Genomic DNA, 9,630 nt, shown 5'->3' with positions numbered 1-9,630 from the left:
AAGGTTTACGTTAGCTCCCTTGCGGCCGGGAGCTCGGCGTTTGAGTGATGTTTGTCTTTATGATATAAGGCGTTCAAAGGGTTAAAAGCTGATTTAAGTTTGTTATTTTTAGGGGGTTCCGTATTTATTCATTGGGCCGATTTTCATTTTGTAGTTTTTTTTTAATTTTTGTCAGAATTTGATAAAACTTGGTGGATAGATGTTGTCTATACTGTACAGCATAAGCGCAATTTTACCGCGTGTCCTACAAAATCTTCCACTGAGTTACGTTACGAACACATGAAATTTTCGTGCTCTATGCAAATGTAAATATTGTTTTGGCTCAAAATGGGATTTCGTGATTGTTCCGATCAAGATGAAGAGCTCGTAAAACCCACCAAATTTTATCAAAATCGGACAAAAAAAAATGGCCCGAATAGTGTGTCTGTAAATACGGGCCGTGTGAATACCGTCAAGTGCCTCATGTTGTGATATGTTTATCACGTAAATATAACTTTCACTGACAAATGTGTGTTTTATTTACTAATCTGAAGAGACCAGTAAATGGTAAATTGTGAATCTTCACACAACTTTGCATCCTCTTGAAATAAAGAGAAAAATACTAAAAATACTTGATTATTGTATGCCAAAAATTGCCTAATTGTATGACAAGGTGAATTTCTGACCTTTGTATACATTCCTTGGACCCAGAAAGAAAGTAAAAGAAAATAGCCAGTTAATATGTTTTACAAGCTTTCATTTAACTTGCAATGTTTGTATATATGTTCGGGTCAAATCTTGCAAGCTAAATTAAATAGACTTAAACCCTGACCAGTAATATATCATCACGATCACGCACCATATTGCGGAATTTCATTGAAACTAAAAATTTTACACTAAACGGAACTGTACCGCTATACATGAGAATAACAGCGCCCTCTTGACAATGATCATATATTTCTGGTCGGACTTAAAAAATTAGACTTTTGTAAGTTGGGTGATCTGATAATGCAACATTCTGATCTGATCTGACGATGATGGACACAGGAGGTGGCCATAGGAACTCTACGGTAAAACAACGCAACCTTAAGGCTTGGTTTGTTAAAATTGTCTTGTGAGTATTAAATAAAATATTAGGTATGGGTAACGTACTTTTTCCTCAGTATGTACTGAGAACGCGTCCAAATAATAGAAGTCAAATATTTTTATAAGTAATAGAATAATAGTAAAGCAATGACGAGGCTTACGGTGTTGCGTCCAACTCTTCGGTAATTAATCCCTACGTGTCTGTCTGTAACCTCTTCACGCTTAAACCGCTGAACCGATATAGATGAAATTTGGTGCGTAGATAGTTTGAGGCCCCGGGAAGGATATAGGGTAGTATATATCAATCATCATCATCATCCCTCGCAGACGAAATCACGGGCAGAAGCTAGTCCGTGAATTTAACTGTATCAGATCTTGAGAGCAGCACCCCAGCTCCAGTAGGTATCTTCTCGTTATCAATAATTATTACTCTGTTATGTACAAAACAACTTCAGATAAACGAGTCAAAGTTCAATAACTTATTTCTTTGCAGCGAAACTGCTAGATTTTGCCGGCGATTACGTTTTTCTATATATGACGTTAACTAATTAAGCAAATATAATTAAATAGTAGATAATAAACAATTTGCATATATAAAATATTGACAAATTCTATATACCTAATCGCGTGGCTACACAAATATGTATACTCGCCAAGAAGTAAAATCAAATTACTCCTGCAAAGTTTTATTGTATGAAATATTTTATTTACAATAACATGAAGCATGCATAATGGATATATACAAAAGAAATGAATAGATTAGAATTGTTGATTAAAATTTTAAGATTTGGTTTAAACTCCAGAAAATGTAAGCAATTTTCAAATTGCTTTTTAGAAATTCTTTGAATGCAATATTACTTACTTTTAAAAATAAAATAAAGTCTTCTTTCAGCAAAATATCCTATCTACGATATTTAAGGTACTTTCCCTTGATGTCCCATAGTCTTGGGACGCCCTGTAGAGTGGTGTTACTATAACTAGCTTAAATCTAAAATAGGCCCTTGAGGCATTGTATCAAGGATGCTGGCGGCATTTCCTCGTTGTATCGCAATGCTGATACGTTGTGCGAGGAAGCCGCCAGCTCTTCGGTCACCAGTTACGTCAACCAGACGCTTCGCGATTTCTGCAAAAAAACTTGTGCGCGCTGGGACCCCATGGACCTAAAGTGAGCATTGACTCACTCATTTTGCACTGACTTTTCAGTTCTACGATTTGTTCTGTCAAAGTCGATGTAGAGTTAGTTTAGACGGAGTCTACAAAATTAGCATCCCTAACCCTAACTCAAATGATGGCTGGGCGAATCAACTTTTAGTACCAACACTTCTCACCTCTCTGGCGTTACCAAAAATGTCTCTGGCGTTACCAAAAATGTCTCTGGAGTTACCAAGAAATCACGTTTCCAATTTAATATATATGTCTAAATTTTAGGTCTATCAGACCGTCTAGCATGAGTTGTGTTTTCGCGCGCTAGTTCATTCTCGAAGTTGCGCAAGATGTAGGTTATGGAGTCGCGCGCGAGAACGTAAGTAACGCAACTCATGCTAGCCGGCCAGAGAGCAAATAGCTGGTTTTAATAACGATCGACATAAAATTATATAAAAAATATACATTATTTGTAAGCTAAATTTTCGATTGAAGTTTACAGTCGTGGACAGATTACTGTCGGTTTGAAAGTTCATTCGCCCGGATAACTTTCCTCTAATTCGGTTAAATTATTAGAAGACAGCGTAATCTAATCAAACTCTATTCAGTTTATTCTCATCGTCTTGCTTTCAGCCCTTTATTTAATCCAAAAAAGGATGGAAAATTACCTTTGGGTTGCCTATATATTTATTTAGCGCGATGTCACTGGCAATCTTAGAGAAGAATAAACAGGAACCTAAATATATGTGGCTTCCCATCAAAGAACGGTCTTTATGCACATGAATCATAAGGACTCTTCTCTGATGGAAAGCCATGTAATTATGAATGCCCTTGCCCTACCAGCGCCTAGTTGGACCCAGTGTTTACCTGTGTTACTTGGTGTGCCGACCGATAATTTCCTTATGGGAATATTTCGGACTTTTATCCAATTCTTTTATGGGGAACGAAATTTTATAATTTCACAATACTTTTGTTAATATATGAAAACTTTCGATATTCCTTATGACATTTTGCAGATTTTTTTCGAGAACTTTTAAACTTTTTGGCAATTTCTCGCAACTGGTAGGTCATAGATCTACAGTTTTTGTTTCGATGCTCAGGTCTGCGCACGGAGGTGTACAGAAAATTTAGAATTACTCGTTTCTTGTCTTGTGACTGTTCTCTCGTACCTCGTCTACATTTTTCTGCTCACTATAAAATAAGGACGTAGTTTGGCGCGAAGGATCCATCATCTAAAGTTTTTCATTTAAATTAATTGACTTTTTTTTGACACATTTTTGTGCATTGTGTTCTTTACTCTAAATTACGCCCTAACTAAGCATACAATCCACTGTTTACTAAAAGGTATCAACTGCAAGGGTGGATTTCAATGGTTCGTCATCGCCCTTCATCAGGGCGCCAAGTTTTCCTGGAGTTTTATAACACAGATTTCCTTTTACTCCAGTTAAAGAGACACATAACCGTGACCTATCGTTATAGTTAAGAGGGAATAATCGTCCATACAAAACTAGAAAATGTGTTTCCACTTCTAAATATTTTCCATTCTTCATGATATTTTAGTACGACACAATAAAAAACTAGAATTATAGGTTTTCCTTTTTTTTCAAAAGTTTCTGACCAAAAAGTTTTTTTTTTTAAAGCGAAATCTATATATCTATGATAATATTTTGCTGAAGCGATCGACATCAAAATCTAAGTGATTTGTTAAGATTTAGTTAGTGGAAACCGTTTTCTCCCGAAATGAAATTTCATAGAAAATGTACCGTTATTGTCGCAAAGTTAAGAATATCTCCCAAGTTTCTACCGTAGATTTTCCCATACAAACTCTATAGAGATACTACGTCATCTTTTATGTGTAATGCCCGGTTCACATCTATTCCAGTGGCATTCCAGTCCAATGATCGAATCCAGCGCTGGAATGCACCTGGAATCATGTGAACCGGCACTGGAATGTGATCATTCCAGTAAGCATTCCAGTCCTGTGACTGGAATGACGGTCTATTTTTCCATCACCACTGGAGTAATGTAGACTGTCAACCCAGTGCTGGATTTAAAACCACCATCGGTAACAGTCTCCAGAATTGACTTTTCAAAATGAACAATGACATGCAGCAAATCAGCGGCATTCATTGTTATGCTGATGATAGTACGGGTGATGCCTCTTACACCGGCCGCTCCAATATCTCTCGGGAAACCGTCACCGAGAGCCGGAACAAACTTGTGTCTGAAATTGAGACTTCCCTAAAAGAAGTCTCTGAATGGGGTCGACTTAAGTTAGTCCGTTTCAACCCTACCAAGACACAAGTTTGCGCGTTTACCGCAAAAAAGTTAGTCTGTCGTATCACCTTGTTTTGAGAGCACTCCCCTGATTGCCACAGCCGGTATCGGAATCCTTGGCGTCGACATCTCGAGTGAAGTCCAGTTCCGCGGCCATATAGAGGGTAAGGCTAAATTAGCCTTAAAAAAGCTCGGTGTGCTCAACAGATCGAGACAGTATTTCACACCGGCCCAACGCCTACAGCTTTATAAGGCGCAGGTGCGCCCGCACATGGAATACTGTTCTCATCTATGGGCAGGGGCACCCCAGTACCAGCTTCTCCCTCTGGACCGCATCCAACGAAGAGCGACTCGAATTGTCGACTGCCAGCGTATTTCGGATCGGCTTGACTCCTTGGCGCTGCGTAGAGATGTGGCCTCACTCTGCATTTTCTATTGCATGTACAACGGGGAGTGCTCCGAGGAATTGTTCGGATTAATCCTGCCGCTGCTTTTCGCCATCGCCCTACGCGACAACATTTTCATCCTCACCACTTAGATGGTTGGCAGTCCTCAACTGTGCGTTTCTCCAGGAATTTTCTGCCTCGCACAGCTAAACTGTGGAATGAACTGTCGCCTGCGGTATTTCCGGACCGATACGACCTTCAAGAAAAGAGCGTACTCCCATCTTAAAGGCCGGCAACGCACTTACAACCCCTCTGGTGATGCAGGTGGCCATGGGTGGCGGTAATCGCTTACCATCATGTCTGTTCGTTTGCCTCCTCTACCATAAAAAAAAAGATGAAATGGAACGGCGACCAAACTCGTCAATAGTTATTTGTGCAACAAGGGAGGAAAGTTGGTTTTTCTTGAGAGTGTTGATTTTGAGCCCCGAGTAAGCGAAAGATTCTATTATTGATCCCAAGTTAGAATCTTGAGCGTAGCGAGAGACTCAAAAACACGAGATGTAAAATAACTGTGCTCTCGTGTGACACATACAACTTTTCACCTCAGTAGTGAGAACATATTGAAGGTAAAAAAATTCAACATAAAGTAAACCACATTTATTTACATTCATGAATGAAAGGCATCATTATTATGACGAAAGCTTCTAGAAATATTCCTGTATTCATCGCCTTCACTAAATTAAAAAGCAACTTTGTCTCACTCTCTGTATTGTTCGAGCTGCTGAGGTGAAAAGTTGTATGTGGCGCGTGAGAGCAAAGTTATTTTACATCTCGTGTTTTTGAGTCCCTCGCTACGCTCAAGATTCTAACTTAGGATCAATTATAGAATCTTTCGCTTACTCGGGGCTCAAAATCAACCCTCTAAAGAAAAACAAAGGGATATTCTGACTTCTGACGTCGGCTATCGCAAAAGCATTGTTGAGCTTCCTTTTACGAGTACGTTTCTTTCGCTTATCCAATTTCTCATCCAAACCCGTTTTCCTCTTTTCCACTAAGTATTTTACTTCTTCTAACAGTAGTAAGTAAATAAACAGTTTTTAAATAATCTCTGAGCCACTTTCTTGAAATTATTGTCACTATAGTGTTACCGCTTTAACAACTCTTAAACGACTGCGATAATGTAAACTATATGATCCAGTCCAGCACTGGATTCGACCACTGGACTGGAATGTTACTGGAATAGATGTGAACGGGGCATAAACTATGGTATGTTATTCAGAAACGCAGAATAAACCAGTATAATGTAATCTCAGGTTGCGCGCATTACTTACAGAGGTCCAGGTCAAGTTTGACTAGATAGAGTAGATTGTTTTGCGCTATCAGTGTCCTCGTGAAGGCCTGGGGTCAGTGTCGGGCGCCGCCGGCGGCAGTGTGCGCCGCGACGTCTCCGAATACGCACGTAGCGTTTGATCCGGTGCGACACAAAACCTCACGACCACAACACAAACATGTGAGTACTCTTAGTATGAAACTATGAATAAACGATGGTCTAGGATGAAGAAAACAAAGTGCGCAAAAAACAAATGTAGCTTTGGAAGTTTTTTGCCGCCGAAAATCTTGAGGTTAATTTACGCGAAACAATTGTTTATGTTTAACTAGTGTGTCGAGTTTATTTTAATGATGTCATTGATGGTAATCCGGTCCGCGATGATTGCTGATTAATATTGATGAGATGGTTAATGAAAACGCGGGAATTGAGAATGTTGTCAGTCAAACCGAGGTAATGATAGGTAGGAAATAGGAATCTCGAGTGCAAACACGTTTATTATGATCTCGCGCAGTTACGGAGTATCACACAGCGATTTTCAATCATAATAAAATTCCGAAGGCGTAACACGCACTGCTATTAATTTCTTCCGGTTTCAGTCTAATTTCTTGCGGTTTCAGTTGCAAGTACGTTACAGTTTTTTGCGGTTCTGAAAACGCAGAAATTAATCGCAGTAAGCCTTCGCTAGGCCTAGAATAGCTTAAATTCAGGTGACCTATTCAGGTGCTATCGACCCGGAAATTTTCCGTAAATCACCTTCGCTTGTCAAAAAAGCTTAGCTCTAATTTCTGATACCACTCTCATAAAACACAGATACGCGTAGAATTCGTTATCTTTATCATTTAATTCGTGGGCGTGTGGCGTAAATAGAAAATAGATCCATTCTATTTGCGCGCGGGCGCCGGCGACCAGCTTCTGTTTTTCTCAAATAAATCATCTACATTTCAAGAGATTTAAAATTACAGTCATAGTTAATTCATAGATTATACACGGTGTTTTCATTGTTTTTGCGCAAAGCGCGTGTCGAATGGAGCTTTCGTTTTTGCACTGCAGGAAAAACAAACTGGGTACTTGGTTTGTAAATCGCGTGTTCTGTCTAATCAGCTAGGAAAACCTTGTTTTTCTACGACACGACCTTGATTCTTACCTAGGGGGCGTTCTGTCTTATACATCATACATCCATAAATACAATTCGTTACAGTCGCGGATGCGGACCGATGCAGAGGAATTAAAGAATCATTCTGTAAATACATCCATGGGCTAGCTAGACCTTTCAGAACGCTGGAGCTGGACATTATAATATTATCAACAATCTTAATGGATAGTTGCATGTTTCTATGACTTGCATCCTCGCGCGTACATCTGCGGATTGGAATCATTTTACTTTAAGTAACGTACGAAGTATTTACAAGCTTTTATTTAACTTGCAATGTACCTATGTATGCACGGGTCAAATCTTGAAAGTTAAATTTGACCCACTTCCACTTGGTTTTCGATGAAGCTGACAATTTCCATACATATGTAAGTCGAGTGATAATGCAATATTATGGTACCATCGAGCTGATCTGATGATGGAGACAGGAGGTGGCCATAGAAACTCTATGATAAAACAACGTAACCTAATTGTGTTTGGGGTTTTTAGAATTGTCTCGATGAGTATTAGCTGCCCGTGAAAAGAAAAGTACAGTCAGCGAGAAAAGCTTGTAACAAAATTGAAATTTTTGCCAAAAACTTACTATTTATAAAGTATAGCATTAGCGTTTATTCGTGATTATGAACCTACCTGCCTGTTTAAGTTTTGCTTATGCTCATGATCATGAACTTCCTGCCTTTTGCTCTAGGTACGTGAAAAAGACTTAAGAAAAGGCAGAGAAAAGAAACAGGAAAACTAACAGTATGTGCATGGACTATATTGTCTGTATAAATATATAAATAAATAAAATGATTGATAATGAATCAGTTCAGCAATAACCCTGGTTTTGTGACTTTCACTACCAAGTTTTCCTTGTTAGCGCCCAGTTTCCGTAAACGAGTACATCTCACTATATTTGTATATACATAAATCGTGTAGGCTTCGTTTAAGCAAAACCGGTCTCATAGGTTAAACATGCGTATACAGTACACACTTGTTCATTACCTACTGACAGGCCAATTCGAATGTACACACTGACATCAAAAAGATATTTGAATCACGTTAGGTATTTACTTATCGAGCGTCTCTCCCTGGCCAATACAATACGAACAAGTACAATCGAAATGCATGATAACTATGTAAATAACATTATTCAAACTGATGTCAGTGTCCGTTCGAATCGGCCTGTCAGCCAAGCAATGTTTATTCATATGAAGTGTTATCTCAGAGTTACGTGAACATTTTTGCGTTATTGCGTAAAAAGTCTTATCGGCAACAATCTCGGGGCGGCAGGCTTAATGTCCACGTCTAGATAACCTGAGCCCTGAGGTCACCAAATGTTTAGCTGACCAATCAGGGAATACCTAAACCTGTCAAACAAATAAAGACACATATCCGCTCTTGATACCTCACGCGTTGAAGGAACCATCATTAGGGACCACCCTATCACAGTTCCTACAAGTCTCTTTTGGTTGGACTTAAATATCTGTATCTGTGTATCTTATCTTATGATTTCCGGGGGCCCTTGCGGATACACTTCGACCCATAGGGTCTTTTGTGTAGCTGCCCCCTAAGGAAAGATCCGTCAGCTAATCAAGAGTTTTTTTTGACCATCTCCATGTGCCGGATGATGGAGCTCATGGGTAGCATTTTGAAATCCTATGGTTCCAGATAGCCTGCTCCAAAGTCCTTCATTATTTGTCTGGCGAGGGCGTGACATTCACACATTAGGTGTATTACTGTCTTTTCCTCTTCGCCATACATTCGACAATCGGTGTTGTCGGAGTTTCTGATGTCTGTTTCTGTGTAACTCCGGGGGTAAGAATATTGCAAGCTCGTTTGCAAAATTTCACTTACCCCTCTCGTTACACAACTATTGGAGGATGTAGAGAATTATCTGCGACTCACTTTGTAGTTAAACTGTTTGTTCATAGGGAATCGTATAGGAAGCAATTCATCTTCAGCTTCTAACGCAATTGAAGCGGTTTAAATGGTTTATTAGAATGATATAGATGTACCGAATAAATTCTGCAAACTCCACTGACCTGACTGTGTGTACTCAATCTGTGAATGTTTCAAAAGATATAGCCATGAATCATACAGGCCTTCATTCAACACGTGGTCTCAATCTACTCTCAGTGTTTACTAATTACGCCATTACGCTGTTTAGTATTTAAATACACGTAAAAGTATAATATACACTGACGATACACGTAACCAGTGCCCCTAGTGTAAATTTAGTCGATAGCGAAACGTGACGTACGCGTTTGCGTTAAGTCTCATTTTGTATAGGTTTTTGA

At 39.2% G+C, this 9,630-nt stretch overlaps 1 protein-coding gene across 1 annotated transcript in view; it reads left to right on the top strand.

Moving 5' to 3' along the window:
- The first annotated feature begins 6,145 nt into the window (after nucleotides 1-6,145).
- The window catches only part of LOC133530623 (hexokinase-2-like), a 42,239-nt gene continuing 38,754 nt past the window's right edge, over nucleotides 6,146-9,630 (top strand). The window contains exon 1 of the mRNA XM_061868626.1: nucleotides 6,146-6,381. The gene's annotated coding sequence lies outside the window, so the exon portion shown is untranslated. The remainder of the gene's footprint in view (nucleotides 6,382-9,630) is intronic.

Source organism: Cydia pomonella, chromosome 23 (assembly GCF_033807575.1).
Source record: "Cydia pomonella isolate Wapato2018A chromosome 23, ilCydPomo1, whole genome shotgun sequence".
In the NCBI taxonomy this organism is placed as follows: Eukaryota; Metazoa; Arthropoda; class Insecta; order Lepidoptera; family Tortricidae; genus Cydia; species Cydia pomonella.
This window is presented reverse-complemented; position numbering and strand designations above follow the sequence as displayed.